Here is a 25,455-nt window from a genome sequence, read left to right on the forward strand (position 1 = left end):
CTGCATCTCTAGAGACACAAAGGAATGTCTCAAATACCAATAATGGTAATAGAAGTGCCACCGAAACAGAAAATCCGTATCCACCTTATTCCTAGCCCCCATGAGCCTTTGCGTGAATTATGGGCGACACTTCCTGTAGACGCTGGAACACGCATTTACATTAAAACAAATTCCTCTTGTTTTCGATCCATAACTACATATAAATGTGGGAAAACCAGCTGTCATTTCTTAAAAAAGGCAACGGTGAGGTGAAGATGAAATATTTGTTAAGGTTCCGATGGCTGCAGGACCCCCGTGTCTACTTCTTGCCGGTTCGTTTTTTTTAAAAAATAAACTTTATTAACAATATCTTGCACATACAAAATACCAAACACAAAACTCCACTGTGTGCAAAATACAATCTTCACGTTCGCCATGAGAATGAACAAAAAAACATGATAACCATGTAAAACAGGTTATGCAAAAAGAAAACAAAAATAATAAGGCAAAGGAATCTGTTAAAGTTTCAGGAGAGACCATGTTTCAACTGTTCTGACAGCTTTTTTGTTAGTGGAAGATTTAATACTGTTCACATACAAAACCATTTCTTTCTGAAAAACATAAAACACGTTTTTTTTGTTGGTATATTTACACTTGTGTATAAAGTATTTAGCCATAATCATAAGTAAATTAACTACATATATTTTTTCTGCATTAAGTCTTTCTTGTGTAAAATATCCAAAAATAATATGCTCGTAAAATAATCTATAATCTTCACATAGATGAGTTCTTATAAAATGTATCACATCTTTCCAAAATAGTTGAGTGAAAGAGCAAAACCAAAAAAGATGAGGCACAGTTTCTGGTGAGGAATGACAAAATGAACAGTTTATGTCCAGATCTTTTTTAAACTTAGTAAAGAAATGTTTCACTGGATAAAATTTGTGAAGAATTTTGAAAGAAATTTCTCTGATTTTATTGGTGATGAAATACTTTTGTGGCAGGGTCCAAACCTTTTCCCACTGAATTCTACATCCAAAGCTGTTCCAGTATGAGATAACATACGGTTTTGTGGCAATCTCATTTTGAAACAGAGAACGGATACTTTGATTATTCCTGCTAGCTGAAAAACATACCTTTCCACAACACAAGTCTGTTAATTTGGGATTTCTTGCTTGTTCATGTTAGCGTCTGCACTGTAATCCCTAGCGAGTTGACTGAACTTAAAAATTATTTTGTAACAGATTACGCAACAGTTAAGTTATATTATTAAAACTTTTAAGTTAACATTTATTAAAATTCATATTGTCAGTTGGCTTACATTTGTATTATTTCATATAAAAAATATTAAGATTCCTCAACTTATAAAAGAGAGATTATTTACTTAAAGTTTTTAATATTTTCCAACTAAAAAACGCTTTAACTAACTATATTTTTATATTACTCAACTCATAAAATATGTAAAATTCACTCAAATGCTTTATAAATTCTCTAACTCATTAAATGTGTAGCATTGAAAATATTTAAAATTCTTCAGCTCAAAATGTATTCTAAACAGAGATATTGATACTGCCCCACTACATTTTAAAGGCTAACATTGATAAAAACCAACAAACGTGAAGGCCACACAATAGTGATTGCATAATACACTTTTTTTAATTGCTCTTTAAAAAAAAGCACAAATATCAAGAGGATGAAGAAACAATAAGTGCAATAAAACTGCATTATAAGAGTGCCACACAACATATTGACAAAAAGAGTTGGTTTTGTATTGTACGGCAGAAAAAGCAAATGATCACAACAAAACACATTAGTTACATAACACTTAAACCAACAAATAGTCCATTCTGGAAGACTCACTCAACGAAACATTCTTCAGCGTCAATAAATGTCCTTTCAGTGGTTTGCTGTCCTCAAGGTTCAAGACAGCATTCTGAATAAATATGAAGGCAAGTTCAAGTTTTTTGGGGTGCTGTAGGTCCAGAGCATAGATGTCCCCGAAGAGTTAGAAGAGATTAGTCAGCCAGATGTGTGGGACCACTGACGGCAGCATCAGGAGCATCACCACGACAACTGAGAAGATAACCACAGCAGTGTCTGTGAGGTCTGGTATTCTGGAAAATACAAAACAAAAAACACAGATGAGTTCAGACCCTCAAAGATATTCATCACACTAATGTCCAAAACTGACATTCCTGCCATCTGTCAATGGGAATCTTTTCATGCTAACATTCTGTTAGCTTTTAATCAACTGGCTATGATGTTTTAAGGACCAACTCCAATTAAAATTGTGTTTTTAAAAAGTTCTTTAGCATTTTTCTGAAGGAGGACATTTATAAAATAATTTAAGACTAAAGCTTCATTTTTCTTTATTCAAATAATGATGGATCAGGAGCAGAAAAGGTAAACGAAAAGGTTCCCACTCCTTCCAATCAGGAGTCCCTGATGTTCGCCTTTCATCTTCCGTCTCAGTTTTAAAACCATTTAAAAATATCACTCAGTTTACAAACTACAAACAATTGCCCTATTTATTATGTCACTCAATAAAATCTCAATCAATATTAAAGGATTAGTGAAAACCATTGACAGGGAGTCGTTTGCACTTACTGTACAGGTCTTGAAGAAGTTGGAGGCATCTTCATGCAGATAAACAGGAAGTGCAAGGAGGACAAGTGCCCGTCTCATGTTCACGTCACGCTGGTCCTAAAAGAATAAAAAGAAATATCCATTACCTTTGAAGCAAATGCAGAGCAAACACTTCCAATATTTATTTAAGGAACTTTAAGAAATAATAAAATGATACCTTTTCTAGATGTCTATTTCTAGTGAGAGTACAATACAGTGTTCATGGCATGATCAACTTCAGGTCAAAGACCCAAAGTCATTTTTAAGGCAAGTTACACCTTGGCTTCTTACAGCTGTTATCCGTTTTTGAATTATGCACATTAGAAATTCACCTGGAGGTCATAAATCCTAACCAAGCTGGCCAGTTCCTGTCTGTTTTGGTGGACTTAGTCTCAGAAAAGGGCAGCTTTAAGTTACACAAACATGTAAAAACTGCACAATTTCCTCTGACTGCATCTACTCTACATAAATCCATTTCAGATCTTGACAGATGAGTTTTCATGGTTTCAAATGATGGAATGGTGCTAATGCAACATCATTTTATTATTGTAATATACTGTCATAAAGACATGACAATATTCCAAAGTGTTTCCACATACATGGCAGTGGAAACACTTTGGAATATTTGCTATGTAGTACTGCAGTATTATATGTAGTACTGCATAGTGCCAAAGTAACAGAACACAACTTGCACCTCCATTCCCTTGTGCCACCTTCAGCCTGCAATCTAAATATGTTTAGTTAAATTGTAAATAATTTCAGCTCTATTTAGACCTTTGGCTAGTTAAAATGTGCATAAATGTTTCCATGCTGCCGTATAAATCTAATAATGGTAATAGTTCAGGATGAATATATTAAATAAGTATAAAACTCACCCACTGACACCTCTTTTCTGGTGAAATGGTGACTTTCTGGTGAATTTTCTGAAGTTCAGTTTCTGAAGTTCAGTATCTGAAAAAGTCCAAAATAGATTTTTCAATGTTAAAAAATGTTTCAATTATATTCTGATCAAAAAACATTTATTGCACTACACAACCTATTGCATTTTTTGTTTTTTTAAAATAGCTCTAGACAAATAACTGATCAGGAGACAAGTTACCTCGCTGGCCTTGGCCTTGGCGTCTACCTGAGGTGAAACACTGAACACTCTGTAGTTCGGTACCTGAACACAACACGAGCACGTTGATTAATTTATTTTTACAAAAACCTTTTTTATAACGGAGATCAGTGATTTATAAAAGCTTAAAGCTGCATTCAAAACCCAATGCTTCCATGTAGCAACCAGGCTTAAAACTGTTGGCGGTAGCTCCTCCCACACAACCGTTAGAGGCTTTGAGTGACATTTTTGGACAAATGTCCAGCAGCAAACTTTAGCCACAGACAGAGGCCTCCAACGCGAATTTCACACGCGGATCATGTTTAGTGTGATTGCAGCATAACAGATCATTTCTACCTCTGAAAAAAAAACCTCATCACTGTCGTAACTTACGGGCAGAAATGCATTTTGGGTTTGGCTCGGTCTGCTAATATGACAAACTAATCATGTATGCATTGCCACATTAAGCTCTAAAACAATCGTAACACACATATGTTTAAACAACAGTAAACCACATTTACGGTAGTATAAGAGCATTTTTAAAGCATTCATTCAAAATAAACCATGAACGATACTTACCAAATTAAATCAGGGCTGAAGACAAGACGGCACCATCAGCGATGAGGCGGATGAAAAAAAAACCGAGGTTGGGGCGTCTTGAAGCGGGACGAAATCGCAACGCTTTGCAGAAAAATATGAGGGGCCGTATAAGACATTATTTATTCTGAACCATTCACATTCATACATTCTTGCTCTCACAGTCATATATACTCTCTTTCGCATACATATATTCTCTTACGCATCCATATATTCTCTCTCTCACATTCATACATTCTTGCTCTCACAGTCATATATACTCTCTTTCGCATACATATATTCTCTTACGCATCCATATATTCTCTCTCTCACATTCATACATTCTTGCTCTCACAGTCATATATACTCTCTTTCGCATACATATATTCTCTTACGCATCCATATATTCTCTCTCTCACATTCATACATTCTTGCTCTCACAGTCATATATACTCTCTTTCGCATACATATATTCTCACTTGCACATCCATATATTCTCTCTCTCGCATGCATATATATTCTCTTACGCATTCATATATTCTCACTTGCACATCCATATATTCTCTCTCTCGCATGCATATATATTACTTTACACATACATACATTCTCACTCTCATTGTCACTCTTAAAAAAGAATGTATGTATGTGAAAGACAAGTATATATGAACGTGTGAGGAAGAGTTTATATGTGTGTGTGAGAGAGGAGTATGCATGAAACGGAAGTTACTTTGCATGAAAAGGAAGGCACTTTGAATGAAAAGGAAGGCACTTTGAATGAAACGGAAGGCAGATGATTTCTCGTGCTCTGATTGGACGAGAGGCCGCCACCTCCCATTTTGAACAGACGCTAACACGAACCAATAAGAAGGCCATCGGAACCTTAAGAAATATTTTATCTTCACCTCAAGTGGTCACAAATCTGTCTGCATCTCTAGAGACACAAAGGAATGTCTCAAATACCAATAATGGTAATAGAAGTGCCACCGAAACAGAAAATCCGTATCCACCTTATTCCTAGCCCCCATGAGCCTTTGCGTGAATTATGGGCGACACTTCCTGTAGACGCTGGAACACGCATTTACATTAAAACAAATTCCTCTTGTTTTCGATCCATAACTACATATAAATGTGGGAAAACCAGCTGTCATTTCTTAAAAAAGGCAACGGTGAGGTGGAGATGAAATATTTGTTAAGGTTCCGATGGCTGCAGGACCCCCGTGGCTACTTCTTGCCGGTTCGTTTTTTTAAAAAAATAAACTTTATTAACAATATCTTGCACATACAAAATACCAAACACAAAACTCCACTGTGTGCAAAATACAATCTTCACGTTCGCCATGAGAATGAACAAAAAAACATGATAACCATGTAAAACAGGTTATGCAAAAAGAAAACAAAAATAATAAGGCAAAGGAATCTGTTAAAGTTTCAGGAGAGACCATGTTTCAACTGTTCTGACAGCTTTTTTGTTAGTGGAAGATTTAATACTGTTCACATACAAAACCATTTCTTTCTGAAAAACATAAAACACGTTTTTTTTGTTGGCATATTTACACTTGTGTATAAAGTATTTAGCCATAATTATAAGTAAATTAACTACATATATTTTTTCTGCATTAAGTCTTTCTTGTGTAAAATATCCAAAAATAATATGCTCGTAAAATAATCTATAATCTTTACATAGATGAGTTCTTATAAAATGTATCACATCTTTCCAAAATAGTTGAGTGAAAGAGCAAAACCAAAAAAGATGAGGCACAGTTTCTGGTGAGGAATGACAGAATGAACAGTTTATGTCCAGATCTTTTTTAAACTTAGTAAAGACTGGATGACACTGGATAAAATTTGTGAAGAATTTTGAAAGAAATTTCTCTGATTTTATTGGTGATGAAATACTTTTGTGGCAGGGTCCAAACCTTTTCCCACTGAATTCTACATCCAAAGCTGTTCCAGTATGAGATAACATACGGTTTTGTGGCAATCTCATTTTGAAACAGAGAACGGATACTTTGATTATTCCTGCTAGCTGAAAAACATACCTTTCCACAACACAAGTCTGTTAATTTGGGATTTCGTGCTTGTTCATGTTAGCGTCTGCACTGTAATCCCTAGCTAGTTGACTGAACTTAAAAATTATTTTGTAACAGTTACGCAACAGTTAAGTTATATTATTAAAACTTTTAAGTTAACATTTATTAAAATTCATATTGTCAGTTGGCTTACATTTGTATTATTTCATATAAAAAATATTAAGATTCCTCAACTTATAAAAGAGAGATTATTTACTTAAAGTTTTTAATATTTTCCAACTAAAAAACGCTTTAACTAACTATATTTTTATATTACTCAACTCATAAAATATGTAAAATTCACTCAAATGCTTTATAAATTCTTTAACTCATTAAATGTGTAGCATTGAAAATATTTAAAATTCTTCAGCTTAAAATGTATTCTAAACAGAGATATTGATACTGCCCCACTACATTTTAAAGGCTAACATTGATAAAAACCAACAAACGTGAAGGCCACACAATAGTGATTGCTTAATACACTTTTTTTAATTGCTCTTTAAAAAAAAGCACAAATATCAAGAGGATGAAGAAACAATAAGTGCAATAAAACTGCATTATAAGAGTGCCACACAACATATTGACAAAAAGAGTTGGTTTTGTATTTTACGGCAGAAAAAGCAAATGATCACAACAAAACACATTAGTTACAATAAATGTCCTTTCAGTGGTTTGCTGTCCTCAAGGCTCAAGACAGCATTCTGAATAAATATGAAGGCAAGTTCAAGTTTTTTGGGGTGCTGTAGGTCCAGAGCATAGATGTCCCCGAAGAGTTAGAAGAGATTAGTCAGCCAGATCTGTGGGACCACTGACGGCAGCATCCGGAGCGTCACCACGACAACTGAGAAGATACCCACAGCAGTGTCTGTGAGGTCTGGTAAACAAAAAACACAGATGAGTTCAGACCCTCAAAGATATTCATCACACTAATGTCCAAAACTGACATTCCTGCCATCTGTCAATAGGAATCTTTTCATGCTAACATTCTGTTAGCTTTTAATCAACTGGCTATGATGTTTTAAGGACCAACTCCAATTAAAATTGTGTTTTTAAAAAGTTCTTTAGCATTTTTCTGAAGGAGGACATTTATAAAATAATTTAAGACTAAAGCTTCATTTTTCTTTATTCAAATAATGATGGATCAGGAGCAGAAAAGGTAAACGAAAAGGTTCCCGCTCCCTCCAATCAGCAGTCCCTGATGTTCGCCTTTCATCTTCCGTCTCATTCTTAAAACCATTTAAAAATATCACTCAGTTTACAAACTACAAACAATTGCCCTATTTATTATGTCACTCAATAAAATCTCAATCAATATTAAAGGATTAGTGAAAACCATTGACAGGGAGTCGTGTGCACTTACTGTACAGGTCTTGAAGAAGTTGGAGGCATCTTCATGCAGATAAACAGGAAGTGCAAGGAGGACAAGTGCCCGTCTCATGTTCACGTCACGCTGGTCCTAAAAGAATAAAAAGAAATATCCATTACCTTTGAAGCAAATGCAGAGCAAACACTTCCAATATTTACTTAAGGAACTTTAAGAAATAATAAAATGATACCTTTTCTAGATGTCTATTTCTAGTAAGAGGACAATACAGTGTTTATGTCATGATCCACTTCAGGTCAAAGACCCAAAGTCATTTGAAGGCAAGTTACACCGTGGCTTCTTACAGCTGTTTACAAATGATTGTTATCCGTTTTTGAATTATGCACATTAGAAATTCACCTGGAGGTCATAAATCCTAACCAAGCTGGCCAGTTCCTTTCTGTTTTGGTGGACTTAGTCTCAGAAAAGGGCAGCTTTAAGTTACACAAACATGTAAAAACTGCACAATTTCCTCTGACTGCATCTACTCTACATAAATCCATTTCAGATCTTGACAGATGAGTTTTCATGGTTTCAAATGATGGAATGGTGCTAATGCAACATCATTTTATTATTGTAATATACTGTCATAAAGACATGACAATATTCCAAAGTGTCTCCACATACATGGCAGTGGAAACACTTTGGAATATTGGCTATGTAGTACTGCAGTATTATATGTAGTACTGCATAGTGCCAAAGTAACAGAACACAACTTGCACCTCCATTCCATTGTGCCACCTTCAGCCTGCAATCTAAATATGTTTAGTTAAATTGTAAATAATTTCAGCTCTATTTAGACCTTTGGCTAGTTAAAATGTGCATAAATGTTTCCATGCTGCCGTATAAATCTAATAATGGTAATAGTTCAGGATGAATGTATTAAATAAGTATAAAACTCACCCACTGACAGGTCTTTTCTGGTGAAATGGTGACTTTCTGGTGAACTTTCTGAAGTTCAGTATCTGAAAAAGTCCAAAAGAGATTTTTCAATGTTAAAAAATGTTTCAATTATATTCTGATCAAAAAACATTTATTGCACTACACAACCTATTGCATTTTTTGTTTTTTTAAAATAGCTCTAGACAAATAACTGAGACAAGTTACCTGGCTGGCCTTGGCGTCTACCTGGAGGTGAAACACTGAACACTCTGTAGTTCGGTACCTGAACACAACACGAGCACGTTGATTAATTTATTTTTACAAAAACCCTTTTTATAATGGAGATCAGTGATTTATAAAAGCTTAAAGCTGCATTCAAAACCCAATGCTTCCATGTAGCAACCAGGCTTAAAACTGTTGGCGGTAGCTCCTCCCACACAACCGTTAGAGGCTTTGAGTGACATTTTTGGACAAATGTCCAGCAGCAAACTTTAGCCACAGACAGAGGCCTCCAACGCGAATTTCACACGCGGATCATGTTTAGTGTGATTGCAGCATAACAGATCATTTCTACCTCTGAAAAAAAAAAACCTCATCACTGTCGTAACTTACGGGCAGAAATGCATTTTGGGTTTGGCTCGCCATACGTCTGCTATGACAAACTAATCATGTATGCATTGCCACATTAAGCTCTAAAACAATCATAACACACATATGTTTAAACAACAGTAAACCACATTTACGGTAGTATAAGAGCATTTTTAAAGCATTCATTCATAAACCATGAACGATACTTACCAAATTAAATCAGGGCTGAAGACAAGACGGCACCATCAGCGATGAGGCGGATGAAAAAAAACCTGAGGTTGGGGCGTCTTGAAGCGGGACGAAATCGCAACGCTTTGCAGAATAATAAAATGCTCGACTTTCAATTTCAAACGTCGCATACTCGCATTCGGCAAATCCAACATGGCCACCTGAGCTAACGTAGAGAAAACGAAAGACCCTCCCACCAGTACGTGATGACGTCATAACGCTACTTCACGGATCTTAAAATTTTTGAGTGCCAGATACAAATAAGCTTTAAAATATTTAGCACTGTTAAGTTAAATTTGAAAAAATCTTGATAGAGCTTAATACTTTATAGTTGAATCAACTACAAAATGACATTTAAGTTGTGTAACCTTAATAGTTATGAGTCAGTACAAGTGATAGGGTTTAGAGTGTGTTCAAAATGGGAGGTGGCGGCCTCTCGTCCAATCAGAGCACGAGAAATCATCTGCCTTCCGTTTCATTCAAAGTGCCTTCCTTTTCATTCAAAGTGCCTTCCTTTTCATGCAAAGTAACTTCCGTTTCATGCATACTCCTCTCTCACACACACATATAAACTCTTCCTCACACGTTCATATATACTTGTCTTTCACATACATACATTCTTTTTTAAGAGTGACAATGAGAGTGAGAATGTATGTATGTGTAAAGTAATATATATGCATGCGAGAGAGAGAATATATGGATGTGCAAGTGAGAATATATGAATGCGTAAGAGAATATATATGCATGCGAGAGAGAGAATATATGGATGTGCAAGTGAGAATATATGTATGCGAAAGAGAGTATATATGACTGTGAGAGCAAGAATGTATGAATGTGAGAGAGAGAATATATGGATGCGTAAGAGAATATATGGATGCGAAAGAGAGTATATATGACTGTGAGAGCAAGAATGTATGAATGTGAATGGTTCAGAATAAATAATGTCTTATACGGCCCCTCATAGAAAAATAAAATGCTCGACTTTCAATTTCAAACGTCGCATACTCGCATTCGGCAAATCCAACATGGCCACCTGAGCTAACGTAGAGAAAACGAAAGACCCTCCCACCAGTACGTGATGACGTCATGACGCTACTTCAGGGATCTTAAAATTTTTGAGTGCTAGATACAAATAAGCTTTAAAATATTTAGCACTGTTAAGTTAAATTTGAAAAAATCTTGATAGAGCTTAATACTTTATAGTTGAATCAACTACAAAATGACATTTAAGTTGTGTAACCTTAATAGTTATGAGTCAGTACAAGTGATAGGGTTTAGAGTGTGTTCAAAATGGGAGGTGGCGGCCTCTCGTCCAATCAGAGCACGAGAAATCATCTGCCTTCCGTTTCATTCAAAGTGCCTTCCTTTTCATCCAAAGTCACTTCCGTTTCATGCATACTCCTCTCTCACACACACATATAAACTCTTCCTCACACGTTCATATATACTTGTCTTTCACATACATACATTCTTTTTTAAGAGTGACAATGAGAGTGAGAATGTATGTATGTGTAAAGTAATATATATGCATGCGAGAGAGAGAATATATGAATGTGCAAGTGAGAATATATGTATGCGAAAGAGAGTATATATGACTGTGAGAGCAAGAATGTATGAATGTGAGAGAGAGAATATATGGATGCGTAAGAGAATATATGTATGCGAAAGAGAGTATATATGACTGTGAGAGCAAGAATGTATGAATGTGAATGGTTCAGAATAAATAATGTCTTATACGGCCCCTCATACAAAGCTTTATTATCATCTATTCCTTAACCTACAACAAATATGAAAGTGATGGCATGTAATGGGTACATTCAGAGAGGTGGCTTATTAGTAATGGCTGCAACATATTGCTTGGTTCATTTTTGGTTAAATGTTTGGTGCCAACGTGCAGCACACAAAGGCTTGCAGATCGGTAAGTCCATTGCTGGAACCTCAAACACCACTTAAAGTCCCAGTCTGACCATCTTTTGGGTTTTTGATAAGCATTCCCAGTGGTCTTTTAATTATAAGTATATTTTAGACAAAAAAAAAAAATCTGTGTCCTTTCATAAGACATAGTTTCTGCAGAGCGGCAGTGGTTCATTAGAAATTAACCTCTGAGTTGAGAGCGGGATTGCTGGCGCGGAGTAAAGCCACCCCTACTTTCCATCATCCATTTGTTTACAGTCTCTCCTGCTAGCCCTTCGCTAACTTTTTCAGACCAGGGAGAGGGTGCATTGCAGAACAAAGCAAAAACAGTGACATATACTTGTAATTATTCTCTTTCAGAAAAGATTTCTTTTCTTGCAGTCTGCAGTACAGAAAACAGTTGATCACAAATTGACAACCCTGCTTAATGAATTTGACAAGTTGGGCGTCATTTATATGTTTGTATAATTTAGAATAGATTATGCCAATTGTTCCCCTCAAGAGTAAACGTTTTTTTCTCAAATTTAAATTTTTGTTTGTGGCTCTGTGACAACCAATCTGCAGTGATCTTCCTTTATGCTGCCTAATGTCTACCTTTACATACACAAGTCTGCAGTCAACACTAAATCCAATGACCTCTCCTTCTGGGCACACAGATTTCCCTGCAGCTTTTGGCTGAAAGAAGGATTCCATCTCAGAGGTTAATCTGGGATTTGAGCAGCTGTATGAATCAGCATTAAGCCCCTGACAAAGACATAATGGTGAGGTTGCATTCCTGGACATGCTTTAGCACAGTAATGGAGATCTCATTGCTGATGCCCATGGAACTGTTCTGAAAGAGGCCGGACATCTCCAGACTCAGCCTTCTGTCCTCATCAGTTTTGTTATCTGGCAGAATGGTTGAAGAATGCCCGCCCTCTCCCTCAAGATTAGCTTCTCCTAGACCCCAGAAATGATAAAGATCAATTTTTTTCTGTCCTTTATGTGAATCAAAGCAGGTCTTTTTAGGTCTTATAAAAATGATGTTATTTAATCGTGGTCATTTTTATACGTTGTAAAACCAGGATTATGGAATTACTAAAGATAATAATTTAGATGCTGGGATTGTCACTTCACCACAGGAGCTGATTCGAATTCAGATTTGTGAGACGTTGCAGTTTCTTTAAGAGGCTCACATGTTTTCCCCACAAGGTTACAGGAAAATGAAAATAACAGTGACACTGTTTTCTGCATAAAAACTAAACCAGTCCTTCTATTCAATTTGAGAAAAAAACCGACTTAGGAGTGTGAAGAATCTTAAAAAAGTCTATATTAATTTGGACAAAATTTGGTTTGACTACAAAAAGAATGAAAATTTTAAGTCAACGGTTCCGACTGCCTTAAATAAAGCCAATCCCTTTTCTCATGCAATTAGATTTCCAGCTTGTTTTAAAAAAAGTGTTTTGCTATTAGGGTGTTTTAATGATGTAGTTGGAATTGGTTCATTTGCTGCGGATGGCACACAGATAGTTAGTTGGTTGAATTCTCAAAAAAGAAAGATCTTTTGCTTGTGCTGTTAGAAAAGGTGTTCTTTGATTTGTTTCATGCTTTTTCTATTTATACTTGATTTTTGAAAACATGAAATTTCTATCTTTCTGGCATATTTTTGATCTTTTTTGTTTTCAAATTGTAGCTCACTGTGTAAAAGAACCTGGATGACAGTGTTGACATGTAATTACATAAAATCACAACACTGGGTTTTCCTGCAGTGATTTAGCAGCAAGAGGGCTCCTGGACAATTAGTGAGACTGTGGTCACATTTGATGCCAATCATCCCTGAGCTAGAATGTACTAAAAAAAAAAAGTTGTTTATCTTCAACTATATCAAATTTGACTTTCCCTTTTACTTCTGCCCACATAGTTATATTTCCCTCATGTTTATTATTTTTTTCTTTTATTTTTTTCTCTTAAAACAGAAGAATTGAAAAAAAACATATAACAGCATCCACAAAGATATGATCCAAAGACAGATAAACTATATGCCAACATTCTATTTTAGAAACGTAGCTTGGTAACTGTGCTGGTGTGTCCAACTGGAAATAAAAAGAAAACAAATGTTTTCACCCCGTTATCAAACATCATGAACATTTCACATGAATGTCAATGTTGACAAGGTCAAGAAATAGCCAAACAAAGAGAGGTAAAACAAATAGATTGATTTTTTTTCCCATTTCAACCAGAAATCACCTGATTGAAAGTTTATAACATTAAATTCTGAAAGCTTGAATTAGCTTAAAACACTGGGCATGAACATTACACCAATTATCTTTCTTCAAGCCTCCACTGAGAGGAAATATAACCCATGGCAGCTTCTCTATAGGGGATGCATTGGCAGACGCACATCTAATTACACCTACAGGGAGCATCTCTTGGATATCGGAATGGTTCCATTTTTGCTCACGGGCAATTAAAGTCTTGTCGGCTCATGGAAATGACCGCACATTAAGTTCTTGGAAATAAACAACACACATGCATCATACTTAAAAATACACTCTTTGAAATGCTATAGTTTCTGGAGGAACCAATGCATAAGAGAGTTAACCTCTCCTCAACCCTTTATTGTGCATGTGGTGTTTAATTGCATGAATATTTCAACAGTTGTTCCCATTTACATGAATCAGAAAGATTACATATTTTTAGACTGACAGTTGCATAAGTCATTTACCCTTTTCTGCATTATCTGCAAAAAAATTATTCCAGGTATATTTTAAATATTGGGGGGGGAGGGGGGGCTTAGATAATTCTGAGGTTATTTTTTTTTACATGAAATGGAATTGTAAAACAAATGGCACAAAGCACTGGTCAGTCACAGATATTAGCTCTTAAAGGTCAGAACAAGAGCAGGTTTGTCTTTTGAACGTATTTTTAAATAGCTTGTTTGGCCAAAGCCTGCATTTGAGTATGAAATATGTTTTCCTTTACATATAACTCACAGAAAGTGAAGATGGAAGCCATTATTTGTCTATGATATGTTCACGTTCAAAGCACTCATAATGGGATTTGGCTTTGGTATCATAAGCCATCCCACATCAGTTGATAAATGTTTCTAAAGGTCAGAGAAAACTTCAGGCTCTATGTTCCAGCAAGTTGAATAAAACAAACATTTCAAATCACACACCAGATCGGGAACAGTTTGGGTGAATACATCATCAGTGAGGGGAATGCAACCTTAAGGCTCCAGGATGTAATGTTTCAGAGCAGTGGTCTCCAACCTTTTTCAGGCCACAGACCACTTTAATGTCTGGCAATATTCTCACGAACTGGCCTGTACGAGGCGGAAGAATCAGTTGGATTGTTTTGTTTTTTAGCCTCTAGTTTCCCTTAACTTTTGGGGGTAAAATGTCTACAGCTGCTTTTAACTTTATTTGTACACTAGATGTTGTAAAATGTGATATCGATTTTCCCTTAACCCATAGCTATAAAGGCGGAAAGCTAAACGATCAGGCGCCAACTTCGGGAACAAAGACCACCTTAAATAAACTTGCTAACTTCTCTATTTTCTTTGATAACTGCTCCATCCTCCCCTCCCTGCAGGTTATGAGTCTGGGTGTCATCCTCGACAGCCCTTCCTGCTGTACTGCTCACATTAATAACATCACCCGGATTGCTTACTTCCACCTTCACAACATCCGCTGTCTCCGTCCGTTTCTCAGCCCTCACACCACAGCCATTCTAGTTCACAGTCTCATCACCTCCTGTCTGGACTATCACAACTCCCTTTTATCTGGACTCCCTTACAAAACTATACACAAACTGCAACCGCTCCAAAACTCTGCTGCCCGGATCATAACACAAACCCCCTCTACTCTGCACATCCCACCAGTCCTGCAGAAGCTCCACTGGCTACAGGTGCCTCTCCGGATCACCTACAAAATCCTTATTCTGACCTTCAAAGCCCTCCATTACCTCACCCCTCCATATCTGTCTGACCCTATCCATGTTGCCACTCCCACCCGTTCCCTCAGGTCTGCCTCCTCCCTCCAGCTGGTTGCACTCATCGCTCTGCTCGCCTCCATGGGGTGCAGAGCATTCTGCCACTCAGCTCTGGAACTCACTTCCCACTGATTTACGAAACTTAAACTCACTCTCTCAGTTTGAAAAAAAATCTCATAACTACTTCTACAGACTAGCATATCCACCCTAATTAATTTATAATTATATTGTTGTTGTTGTTCTTTACCTTTAACTACTGTTTTATTTTTGTGACTGTGTTTTATGATTGTTTTTTAGGCGACCTTGGGTGCTCAGAAAGGCGCCACATAAATAAAATTCATTATTATTATTATTATTCATCCTCGCCCAACTTTTAAGGTCCGATTGATTAGAAAAAAAAGGTCACTAAAACTGGTATGTTCTAAATATAATCATAAACATGAGTCCACGCTTTGAGCAACTTTATTAGCAGCATCGTGGTAACATTAGACAACTGGTTGCAAAATATTATACATTATTATGATGGTGTGTGGGAGCAATTTTCGCAATGTATTCATATTTTGAGTAAATAATCCTGTTTTTTTTCTGTTTAATGCAGATTAGCGGGTTTCTATACAGCGATTAGCACAGCTGCTTTAAGAAAGTTAAGAAAGAAAGTTTTGACGTGACCGAACGACTTGACATGAATCAATAATGATTCAGATGTGGTGGAGAATTCCGTAGTTTTCCAAAGTACAACTTTATTCATGGTCAGATTATAAATAAAAGGGAAAAAATGTAAATCGCGTTTTTTTCCTCTGTGACCCTGTCCAGGTACCGGTCTGCGGCACAGGGTTTGGGAACCACTGTTTTGGCGAAAAAGAGGATTCCAACACTGATTCTGTCAACATGATATTTAAACACTACATGAATTAGCTGCATTGCATTTAAAATAAAAAAAAGCAAACATTTTTCATAGGTTGCCAAAGCATCAGATGTTACTGTGATGCATTATGATTCACTTTTAAGAATTAATAATAATCAGTACATTTCTATGATCCAAGTTCCTATCAAATTTTCACAAGTTTTCCTTTGAAGGTTTGTTGCCGGATACTTGGATTTGAAATGTATGTTTTCCTGACAAAATGTTTATTGATGCTGCAGCATTTAATTTTTAACAAGTGTGCTGTGGTGTGTCATGTGCTTTTGAAGTTTGGATATATCCTTTTTTCTTATCCAAGAAAACATTTGTGATGTACTTTGCTTTGGGTCTAATGGTATGTCAGTTTATCCATGTGAATAAGCCTCATTTCTATTTAGCCTGTCATCTGGCTTGCTTGGATGAAAGCCCGGGGGAACTCTGAATACAAATGACACAGAGAATGCTACAAAACACACCATGTCAGAAATGATAAGTCAGATTTTTCCCCCCTTCTGGTTTTCTAGTGGCCTTCTGGACATCGGATCACTGACAGAGCACTTCATATTTCCAGATTTTGAGACGAAGGAAGGTTGCAGCCTTAGATGACAGAGGACAACAAATGATGACACAGGTGACATTCTTTTGATAGAGGGCCTCCCCCTGTTTCCCATGATACTTGGCAGCTTAAATCTTTCTGGAGAATACATGTATTGTTTTAGTGTTCAGAGCTGTCTGTGTGGAAGCTAAACTGATAAAAATGACCAAAACAAATTCAGTGCAGATGACATTATCAAGCATCCACAATAACAGAAAAAAGAGAGGTTAAAAAAATATCTGAGTAACTTTTGCAACAATTAATCGTAAAATAAAAATTCAAACCATAATGCAGTGCTTAATTCTCAGTTAGAGGGAATCTGAAGATTTCCACTCTGTTTTTCCTGAGGAGAGAATAAGGAATTAAGGAATGTTATTGAACGTCTACTATAAAAAAATATATTAAAAAAAACTTTAGGGCATGTGTGAGTCTATGTGCAAATAAAAGAGGGCAATTATAAGCTCCCTGGTCTTGATAATTGCCTACAATTTAGCTATAAGTAGATGCGAGGGTGAATGGAGCTCGTGTTATCTACATGGGACCAGCCTGTGATACTAACGCTGAGTCCCAGGGTCCTGGGAGACTAATAACACAGTAGGATTACTGAGCGCTCACTCTGCTTGCACCAAGGACATTTGCCAATAACAACTTTATCTGCCTCCTCCATGCGCCTTGGGTTCTGGCATTTGTAACTGCGGGAAATTAAGAATCGCTTTGTTTTCTCTCCAAGCTGGGGATTGCTGACTCCAGCTGTAATCACGAAAAAAAAGAAAAAAAGAAGATTCTCTGAAGACCTTTTTTGATAAAACTTTCTGCAGTTTCATCATGTTCTTGTCACTCTGCCACGTCCATATCAGTTGATTAATCAAAGTAAATTGACATATGAAGGCGACAGTTGGATCTTTTGGGGGGGGATTTCTATGAAGTAACAGTTATCACTCTCTAAGGAAACTTTGTTTTATTTAAGTCACTTAAAGTGTTAATCCAAACTAATTAAGACTTTAAAGACTTTGCTCGATATAGATTAAAATACATTGACTTTAAACATGCCTAACTCGCATTGCATAGTTTTACATTTCCTGCAGCACAACAGTTTATCAAGAATCAGCACAGATTTTAGAAATTTGCTGTTCAGTCATTAATATACCTTTCACATATTAAAACTTTATCCATAAAAAGTAAAGCAAATATAATGTTTTCTGCCAAGTTTTGAAAAGTGTAATTTCTTTGTTTTTCTCTTCTTTACCTATCAACTGCTCTGCTATGGGCCCGCCCCAACTAAGCCTATCCCCCTCACTCACACCACTCTCATTACCTCCTTCACTGCATTCATAAACATTACCAGCATGATCACTGTCCCTTCTCTTAATGTTTCCAAACCATCTCTACCTGCATCCCGACAATTATCTCTAAAAAAATCTAACATGACCGTGTCTCTGACATGTTCAATTCTTTTCTTTCATTCTTGCTAACATTCTTTTGTCAAATATCACCTAAAACTTTCCTCCAGCTGTTCCAACTTGCTTGCACATTCAACTTTTCTTTCCCACATTCCACTTGAGTCATTTTAATTTACAGACAGAAACTCTATTTTGCTGTGGCTCACCTTCATTCCTTTCCTGAATAAAACTCCACCCTTCTAGGTCTCCCTCCGCCTGCTTTCTGTCCTCCTAACAAATCACACCGTCATCTGCAAACGTCTTGGTCCACAGAGATTCCTGTTTAACTTCATATGTTGGCTTGTCCATTACCACAGCAAATAAGAAGAAGCTTAACCCTTTTACACCACAGTTTTACCTAAAGTGTTTACAGTCTTTCGACTACTGCAACTCTTCAACCGTATATGCAATTAATGTAATACTAGTGGTTTCAGAAGCAGAGAAAAGCACCTTCGAGCTGATTTGCAACACTTTACAGTACTGCAGTGATTACGAAATCAACAAAATCAGACTTTATGTTAGTAATGAGTTGCATTGCAATGCCAATGTAGAACGCTGATTTTCTCCTGATCAGAATCAGCGGATTCACGTTTATCACATGAACAGTTGATGAGATACAGGACCTCAAAGGGCGTGTTATTAAGGTGTTGCAAGCAATTGTGCTGGTGTTTAAGTTGATGAAGTCCCATCGCCACCTTGAACTTCTCTGTCACTCTAAACTTCCTCTTGCAAACCACAGCTCCTCCTTTTGTATTCTGTCATAGACTTTCTTTTGATCTACAAAGACACAATTTAGCTCCTTCTGACCTTTTCTGCTCTTCTCCATCATCAACCTTGGAGCAACTGTTACATCTGTGGTTCTCTTCCTTGACATGAAATCATCCCATTGCTTAAAAATGCTCACTTCTGACCTCAGCCTAACATTCACAGCTCTTTCCCATAATTCACTGTGAAGCTCATCACCTTTATTTCTCTGTTGTTTCCACAACTCTGCACTTCTCCCTTGTTCCTAAAAATGGGCTTTATTTGTCTTTATAATGTAGTGTTTTCATCACATTGACAAAGCCATTAAATGTTAGTTAAAAGAAAAATATGTCCATCAATTTACTGTATCTTCAGTTGCAGGGGCTAAATGTCCCAGCATCTGCAACTTTGCCAACTCATCACAGCTTTTTAGAATCTCCAATAAGCCTGACCCACATGTCTTTAAGAAGGAAGAAGAGTAAACTCCTGCAATGAAGAATGTGCAAGCTCAACGAGATGTCTGAGCTGACTAACAGCCTCAAAAGTACTGCAAAAAAGATCAACTTTGACTAGATCAGAAATTCAAACAAATACACAGATCCCAACTAGCAATATAAAATCTATTTCCTCATAATTGTCCTTCATGTGACTTTTTCCACTTGTCACAAATCCCATTTTTTCTCCTATTTAACAGGATCCATAGAAACAGTTTTGTTAAAGCCCCTGAAGCATCAATTTTTCCATCAAGCCTTAGGTAAACTGCAGATTCTCCCCTTGAATACATGTCAGTGTGCGACTGCATGTTAAGGAAGTGTCCTCCACTTTCCTGAAAACAGCCAGATGTCCCTGACACCGCTGCCCTGCAGGGAGCACCTGACATTAACACAGACTTCTGTAGGGTAGCGTTTAATATGTATAGGAACCCTTTTCTCAGCTAGAAAACCATTCATCGGTGTGTCCCAGCATTTCAGTAATTCGAAGCGATTAATTCAATACCCACCTGACCCCCATCCAGTTTCTGAACTGCCCAAAGTGACGAATTGAGGCCAGAATGTTTTGAAATGTTCTCTGAAGGGTTTAAATGAGTTTAAACATACACCCATTTCACATGTCAATTAGTTTGGAGCTCAAAGAGTGAGCTTGGCGGTGTTTTTAGCAGGCTGTAAAAAGTTAACATTTAAATGAATGCCTAGGGCTCATGTTGGCGTGCAAAGAGATATAAATAAAAGTGGAATAGACATATTTTTCCAATTATTGTTTTCACAGATGCTATAAAGTGGTAGTGCATTCTTGTGAGGGACACCCCCCCTCAGTCAAATGATCAATGGGACAGTCAGAGGAGAACCGTTCAAAGTCCTACTCCAATCAACAAATGATCCATTTTCAAAGCGTTCCCAGTGGTCTTTTCATTATGATAATGTCGTCTTTAGCCTAAATCTAAAAACCTTCATCGTTTTCTAGGACATCGTTTCTGCAGAGCGGCAAGAGTTCATTAGATACCCATGCTCTACTGCTAGCCTGCAGCCCCTCACAACCCCAACCTAACAATACCTGTGCAACAAAAAATGGCGAGCAGTATTGGAGCCATCCAGCCGTCCAGTGTTGAGTCAGATACCAGCTCAGACAAGGAAAACAAAGACATTAATTAATCTATTTATTAGCGCGTGCATGCATCAGAATGGAGCAGAGACCTTGAGGCCCTACCGATTGCAGTTTGTATGTCACAAACGACAAGCTTTTTCCAACCATTTTTTTCGTCTGCTCCTGATTCACCACAATTTGAATAAAGAAATATTCAGAAATGCTATTTTAAGCTTGGTTTACTTTATATAAATCCTCTAGCATGAGAAAATACTAAGAGAACATGTTCCATCCATCCATCTTCCTCCGCTTATCCGGAACCGGGTCGTGGAGGCAGCAGACTGAGCAGAGATGCCCAGACTTCCCTCGCCCCAGCCACTTCTTTCAGCTCCTCTGGGGGGACCCCAAGGCGTTCCCAGGCCAGCCGAGAAATGAAGTCTCTCCAGTGTGTCCTGGGTCCGCCCAGTGGGACATGCCCGAAACACCTCTCCAGGGAGGCGTCCAGTGGGCATCCGGACTAGATGCCCGAGCCACCTCAACTGGCTCCTTTCGATGTGGAGGAGAAGCGGTTCTACTCCGAGCCCTCTGCCGATGGCCAAACTTCTCACCCTATCTCTAAGGGAGCGCCCCGCCACCCTACGGAGGAAGCTCATTTCAGCCGCTTGTATTTGGGACCTCGTAGTTTCGCTCATGACCCATAGCTCATGACCATAGGTGAGTATTGGAACGAAGATCGACCGGTAAATTGAGAGCTTTGCTTTTCGGCTCAACTCTCTCTTCACCACGACGGACCGATACAGTGACCGCATAACTACGGACGCCGCTCTGATCCGCCTGTCGATCTCACGCTCTGGTCTTCCCTCACTCGTGAACAAGACCCCCAGATATTTAAACTCCTCCACCTGGGGCAGGGAGACTCCACCCACCCAGAGATGACAGACTACCTTTCTCCAGTCGAGAACCATGGCCTCAGATTTAGCGGCGCTGACCATCATCCCAGCCGCTTCACACTCGGCTGCAAACCGCCCCAATGCACGCTGGAGGTCCTGGCTCGATGAAGCCAACAGGACAACATCATCTGCAAAAAGCAGAGAGGAGATCCTGTGGTCCCCAAACCAGACCCCCTCCGGCCCCTGACTGTGCCTAGAAATTCTGTCCATAAAAACTATGAAAAAGAACCGGTGATAAAGGGCAGCCCTGCCGGTAAGAGAACATGTTAAAAACACCAAAAACACAATTTTCACTAGAGAGGGTGTTCGTTGGTTTATCAGAGCTTAAATCTAAAAAAAAAATCAAATACAACACAAAAAAAAAAAGATTAACTAAAGTTTTTTTAATTTTTATTTTAAAACTTGACTAATGCTCTTGAATAAGCCCATATCGACAGTTAAGCACTTATGTCCCAAAAGGCAGGATTCCAACTCAAAGTTTAGTCTTCTTGACGTATGCAGCCACTATATATGATTGTCTGGCTCAGGGTAAGCTTAGTATGAGGTTTTGTAGTTAGTGGCTGAATATTTCCTTTTTTTCAATTATAGTGACAAACTGTCTCAGAGATGATAAGAACCTCGCCATGTGCCACTGAATGAAATGCAGGGTTCACACAGTTGTGCATAAGCCCCTCTTTGTCTCACATGGATTAGAACAAGCCAGAAGATTTTCAGCTGTTTGTCATTTTTGACATGAAACTAGTGAATTAAGATTTCATAAAGGCACACTTTTAACCACAAATAGCTTCCACTGGAACATAAATATCAGTACATCAAAGGACAAACCAGAACAGCTATAAATGGACATTGATAAACCACCAGTGATGGTGGGTCTTTGTACTTCTTTTAAAATGAACCTGACAGTTTGTGCCTCCTAATGTCCCTGTGCAGTTTGCCTCAGCGGGTCAAAGGCTACATATTAAAACACAGGTGGATGTAAATGTATGCTAACCAAAAGAATGGGAATGGCAATAGCTGAGGTTACATGGACAAAAGTAATCAGAATAAACGCCTAATCAGAATAAAATTCTGTCATGTAAACATACCCTTCGGAATACTCTGCCACAATCAGATTTATTCGGATCACAATTTCCTTGATCTGATCATGGTGCATGTAAACAGTTTATTCCGATTGTGGGTCATTGCTGCTGTGGCTTTTACGTCATGCGTAGACGATGTGGCTCTTCAGACGAGGCTTTGGAGTGCAAACAGGACCGGTCGGCTGTTCAGCGCGAGCGAACCATGTTCTTGAGCAGAACAGCCAGACTCGTAGCTTCGTGTTTGCGGGCAGGGGAGGATCCTTTGTTACGGTGTGCGCCCTGGAAGAGGGTGCACACATCTCCAGGGAGAACAGTGTCTCCAAGCAGAGGAGCGGCTTTGGGACAGTGGTGAGCTGGCGGAGGCGACTTTTGAATACAGAAATGCCGCTCTGCACAGTCCTGAGAAATTGCGTGAACAATCATATAAATTTGTATATCCAGTTGTGTCCAGAGAAAATTCCCACATATATGCGTGCAGCCAAGATGCACAATGGCATTGACCACATGGATTTTAAATGCATCCAATGCTAAATGTTGTTGGCACGTATTATCCTAACCCTAACCCTTCTTCCGGGTCCGTGCAGCCAAGAATAAAGCACTGGCCGCACATATTCAGAAAATTCTGAGCGAACAGGCACTTACTAATAATCATAACCTTAATAAAAGCATGTTAAGAAGATCATTTCATTACTATTTAGATAGCTCCGCGCACATTAAAATTATTTATACGATTGAAAATGTGGTGTGTGTGAATGTTTGTTATAATCGGATAGAGTTTTTCTGGGCCCATGTACAGTTTAATTCTAATCCAACTTTGGTCCAATCAAAGACATTTTGTACTTTTTTGATTTGATTTGAAATAGTTCATTTCAAGCAATCAAATAGGAATAATACACAAAAACAATACAATCATCAGTTATACATTCATACAATAACTAATCAAACTTAGTATAATTAGACATAAAATTAAGTATTGCTTGAAAGGGAGTGGAAGGAAGCGAATTTATATAATCCCACCCCTGTTCTACTGTAACCATTTTATTACATGATTTATCAATATCCGGTTCCTAGAAAGCACATGACGAGGACGAATTACTTAAATTATTTTGTAAAAAATAACTTTTAGAAATAAACATGGAAATGAAGTATCCAAAATATATGCAGATTATGTTACTTATAAAAGTCATTGATATGATTAAAAAATAATATTGTATCAGTAAAATTGACAAAACACTGTTTCAGGAAAAATTTGGTCAAGTATCAAAAGTTAATAATATGTACATATTATGTTTCATTAGGAAAAATTCATGAATCAGCTTATCCATTTTTTTTTAAACAAGTGAAGTAATATCATTAAAAGTCAATCAATTTGACGATTTTCAATAATTGATTAATCATTTGTTTTACTTTGTTTTTACTTATAACCACAGCTAGTGTTTCTCATTGTTGAGAAATGCTTCATGAAAGTCAAAGAACATTCTGTGTTGGCGTAAGATGTGAAACCGAGATGTGACTTGTTTGCACAGTTTTCAAGCAAATGGGAAATACTTTTTATGCAGTGCTTGTTCCCAGTTCAGCGTCCCATAGGCATGATTTCATGCTTGGCTGAGCTGCCCTCAGACCACTGCAGTTACCTCCTCCGCCTTTTTATCCACGTGTTGTTGTTTTTTTTTGTTTTTTTTTAATGGTTAAATTCTTAGAGAAAGCTTGGTTGTTCATCATATATCATTTCAGAAGCATTAAAATAAGAAATTCAAGAGAACCAAATTTCACTTGTTATTACAGTTTTTGTTGGGGGATGACAATTTGGCAATGGGTTAACAGCAGAGAGACATTTTCCCCCTGGCACACAAATCATGCAAAATTACATCTTAAAAGTCTTTTTTTTTTAACTGCGAATGGGTTATAAAACAAAAGACATCTTCAAAGCAATTGTTTCAGCTAAGCAACAACACATAAAAGTATGCAGAAACCTGTTATTTGTTGCTTGTAATTGTATACTGTCCTGTCCAGTCCAGATTTAGACACCTGCTGCAATATTTTGGTTGTAAAGAATAATTGCTAGGGCTACAGACATACATCTATTTGTGAACTGTGGTCATTGTGTTATTGTCACAAGGCCTTTATCCAGACAGTACTCATTAGCCCCACCCCTAACCTCAAAGCCAGATTCAGTGTCACTGTCACTGCACTATTGTAAAATAGTCAAAAAAAACATAAACGCTCAGGATATTTAGACAACTATATAATAATGAAGAAGAAAATCTTAAATAAATGTCACAGTGTCCAAAAGCTGTTATATTTTGAACTAGATCATATATGCTTGGATCCCTTTGTCAAATGCAGAATCAGGTGCAGAACTATGCAAATTTTTTATGTGACTTCAATGGTTGGCAACTCATCCATTATATATAAGTAGAGGTATGTGAGCCACTTCTAACATCCCCCAGAGTCATAAATCTACACTGAAAAGGACGAAGAGAGATAATCTGCCAAAAACAATCTAAGCCCTGATCTCACCTTTGGCGGTGTGGAACCACACAGTTGGTCACGTCACAATAAAGCAACCTAAATCAACACAGCTATGACAACATAAGTCACATATGGTTTTGACAGCATCGTTTTATAGATTGTTTTTATGTTTGTTTTTGAGGCCCCTGTTTATACCAAAGTTATTTCAAGGTTCTACTCATAGAAAGCAACTAAATGTAGTCGGTTTTTGCAGTTAGGGTGGATATCAACAATTTTACAACAGGGCTAGCTCTGGTGTTTACATTCTTCTTACTACCGTAACTCTTCAACCGTTTAGGTAATAATTCCACTGGATTCTGTTGTGGAGAAAGGGGCACCAGTATGCAACGCTTTACTGTAGGG

The 25,455-nt window shown here is 37.5% G+C and overlaps 2 long non-coding RNA genes across 3 annotated transcripts; both read right to left on the reverse strand.

Moving 5' to 3' along the window:
- Positions 1–1,616: 1,616 nt before the first annotated feature.
- LOC144994736 (uncharacterized) lies at positions 1,617–4,858 on the reverse strand. The gene is made up of 5 exons (XR_013658356.1): positions 4,280–4,858; positions 3,704–3,766; positions 3,480–3,555; positions 2,587–2,682; positions 1,617–2,093 (listed from the first exon to the last, which is right to left on the reverse strand). It is a non-coding gene; the product is annotated as an uncharacterized LOC144994736 (long non-coding RNA).
- Positions 4,859–6,812: 1,954 nt separating this feature from the next.
- On the reverse strand, positions 6,813–11,152 carry LOC144994735 (uncharacterized). 2 transcript variants are annotated; one of them, XR_013658355.1, is made up of 5 exons: positions 9,389–11,152; positions 8,816–8,873; positions 8,612–8,673; positions 7,706–7,801; positions 6,813–7,219 (listed from the first exon to the last, which is right to left on the reverse strand). It is a non-coding gene; the product is annotated as an uncharacterized LOC144994735 (long non-coding RNA). The 2 variants fall into 2 exon arrangements; XR_013658354.1 differs by having other exon boundaries at positions 8,816–11,152.
- Positions 11,153–25,455: the final 14,303 nt, after the last annotated feature.

The sequence above is a fragment of the Oryzias latipes genome, chromosome 10 (genome assembly GCF_053564925.1).
Source record: "Oryzias latipes strain Hd-rR chromosome 10, Olatipes_Hd-rR_3.1".
In the NCBI taxonomy this organism is placed as follows: Eukaryota; Metazoa; Chordata; class Actinopteri; order Beloniformes; family Adrianichthyidae; genus Oryzias; species Oryzias latipes.